We start from the raw sequence: 3,347 nt of genomic DNA, 5'->3' as shown, positions 1-3,347 counted from the left end.
CCCACTGGCCTGGAGGGACCCAGTCAAGCTCCCTACACTGTCCCCCCTGCAACTGGCTGAGATTGGCCAGGCTTATGCACCAGTCCCAGTCAGCTCAGCTCTGGGGAGACAGGTGGGGCCCCACAAGTGGTGAGAAGCAGAGACTGTCCGGAGTCAGAGGTGCACTGGGGTCTGGCCAGGAGGCAAAGAGAAGCCCGTGGGTGAGGCAAGGGGGCAGAGAGAAGCTCTTGGCTGGCTGGCAGGCAGACAGGCAGACCTAGAGGAGCAAGTGGTGGGTGGGGGGGAAGCCAGCGGGCTGGCAGGATCTCAGGAAGCAGTGCAAGCAGAGCAGGCCGGGGCCCCTTCTGAGCATGGGCCCTGTCTCCATGGAACCACAGGTGCCATTGTAAACCTGGTACTGCCAGTCCCGGCAGCATGGCCCAAGGGCAATGAAGGGAGATGTTCCTGTTGGAGTTCTTATGGTTGTCTGTGTGGAGCAAGCATCATTGGCATAGCTATTCTGCAGTAGCTTTCGATGTGGGTGTGATTATTTCATTCCAGAAGAGTTACCAGTACTCTGTTTTGGAATAGTGCTCCTGGGGATTAGTGCAGGGTAAAATACACATCTGTAGCTTGGATCAAGTGCTTGGGGGACCAGTGTCAACACCAACTTTTGTAAGTCAGGTCACTTACAAATCAGGATAGGTACAATCAGATACAAAAGTGTAATGAAGACAAGACCTTGAGCTTGTCAGAGGCCCAGTGAACTGCCATTAAAGGTGACTGGGTGGGGTTACAGTCTATGTTCATGAAACCTAGGAGGAGATGAGGCTTCCTAGGATTCAAGCCAATCTCTAGCCAATGTATAGTAATCAGATCCTCTAGGCATTCCCTCAGGCAGCTAAGAGCATCTGGCAGAGATGTTTGCAAACACTCCTGACAAAAACAGTAGGGAAGAGAGAACCAACCCTCCCAGTCTCACGATTGGCTGTAATAACTCCCCTGCGTATCCTTCCCCTAAGGTCACTTTATACCCATTGGGGGTGCTATTTCACCTCATGTCAAGGCCTCCCCCCAACCTTCTCCTCTGTACTATTCCTATCTCCAAATAATCATCTTTCTCCACAATCATCCCCACTGGGAGAGAAAGGAAAAACACAAGATGATTCACTATGGAGCTTGGGGTGTTAAACAGCAGCCATTGATAAGGGAAAAGCTAACAGCTTGTCTCAACACTCAGACTGTGAAGAGCTCTCCTGCAGGAGCACCCCTCTCCTCCCACAGGTGATGCAGACTCTGATGGGTTTGTTCCTGGGGAAGGTAAGGGATGTTAGGGCTGAGCTGGGCTGAGCATTTTTAGCAGACACCAAAATCCAGCCTGGCTAGAGGCAGACACTGTCTGAGCCCTTTGCACAGTGAGAGGCAGTGATTTCCCTACACCCCTGCTGAATTTCCCCAACACCCCCCCCCAGTTTTGTGAACTAGTTACATTCCAAACCTGGTGGCTGAACTTTGTGACTTTGTCCTCACCCACAACTATTTCACATTTGGGGACAATATATACCTTCAAGTCAGTGGCACTGCTATGGGTATCCGCATGGCCCCACAGTATGCCAACATTTTTATGGCTGACTTAGAACAATGCTTCCTTAGCTCTCATCCCCTAACGTCCCTACTCTACTTGCGCTACATTGATGACATCTTCGTCATCTGGACCCATGGAAAACAAGCCCTTGAGGAATTCCACCATGATTTTAACAATTTCCATCCCACCATCAACCTCAGCCTAGACTAATCCACACAAGCAGTCCATTTCCTGGACACTACTGTGCTAATAAGCGATGGTCACATAAACACCATCTTATACCGGAAACCTACTGACCGCTATTCTTACCTGCATGCCTCCAGCTTCCATCCAGGACACACCACACGATCCATTGTCTATAGCCAAGCTCTAAGATACAACCGCATTTGCTCCAATCCCTTGGACAAAGACAAACACCTACAAGATCTCTATCAAGCATTCTTAAAACTACACTACCCACCTGCTGAAGTGAAAAAACAGATTGACAGAGCCAGAATAGTATCCAGAAGTCACCTACTACAAGACAGGCCCAACATAGAAAATAACAGAATGCCACTAGCCGTTACCTTCAGCTCCCAACTAAAACCTCTCCAGCGCATCAAAGATCTACAACCTATCCTGAAAGATGATCCCTCACTCTCACAGATCTTGGGAGACAGGCCTGTTCTTGCTTACAGATAGCCCCTCAACCTGAAGCAAATACTCACCAGCAATTACACACCACACAACAAAAACACTAACCCAGGAACCTATCCTTGCAACAAAGCCCGATGCCAACTCTGTCCACATATCTATTCAAGTGACACCATAATAGGACCTAATCACATCAGCCATGCCATCAGGGGCTCGTTCACCTGCACATCTACCAATGTGATATATGCCATCATGTGCCAGCAATGCTCCTTTGCCATGTACAGTGGCCAAACCAGATAGTCTCTACACAAAAGAATAAATGGACACAACTCTGACATCAGGAATCATAACATTCAAAAACCGGTAGAACACTTCAACCTCTCTGGCTATTCAGTAACAGATTTAAGTGGTAATTTTGCAACAGAAAAGCTTCAAAAACAGACTGCAACTAGAAACTGCTGAACTTGAATTAACATGCAAACTAGATACAATCAATTTAGGCTTAAATAGAGACTGGAAATGGCTGAGCCATTACACACATTGAATCTATTTTCCCATGTTAAGTATCCTCACACCTTCTTGTCAAACTGCCTTAAATGGGCTTTTTCCCCCTCCTGCTGACAATAACACATCTTAATTAATTAGCCTCTTAGAGCTGGTTGGGCAACTCCCACCTTTTCATGTTCTCTGTATGTATATATATCTCCTCACTATAAATTCCATTCTATGAATCCAATGAAGTGAGCCCATGAAAGCTTATGCTCAAATACATTTGTTAGTCTCTGGTGTCACAAGTGCTCCTGTTCTTTTTGCGGATACAGACTAACATGGCTGCTACTCTGAAACATGCCAATTTAGTGACTGTTTATTAATGCTTCAATTTCAATTCAAATTTCCACACACTTTAAAAGCATATACAGTGTATGATAAAATACATGTATCTGAAAGTATAATAGATTTGGAAAGTATGAACATAGACTAGCTTCCTTATACAGCTGTTGTTTTTTATGACAATGTCAGTGCATTCATTTTGGTGATGTTGGCCAACCTAATAATTTCAAATGATGATTTGTAAGCAAAGTCTAAATGAGCTGTCCCTGACAGCTACTGATGAGCTGGAGGGAAAAGGCTTCAGGACCAGATTGTATTT

Source organism: Gopherus flavomarginatus, chromosome 12, assembly GCF_025201925.1.
Source record: "Gopherus flavomarginatus isolate rGopFla2 chromosome 12, rGopFla2.mat.asm, whole genome shotgun sequence".
In the NCBI taxonomy this organism is placed as follows: domain Eukaryota; kingdom Metazoa; phylum Chordata; order Testudines; family Testudinidae; genus Gopherus; species Gopherus flavomarginatus.
The sequence above is the reverse complement of the archived record's forward strand: the minus strand, read 5'-3'. Positions refer to the sequence as shown.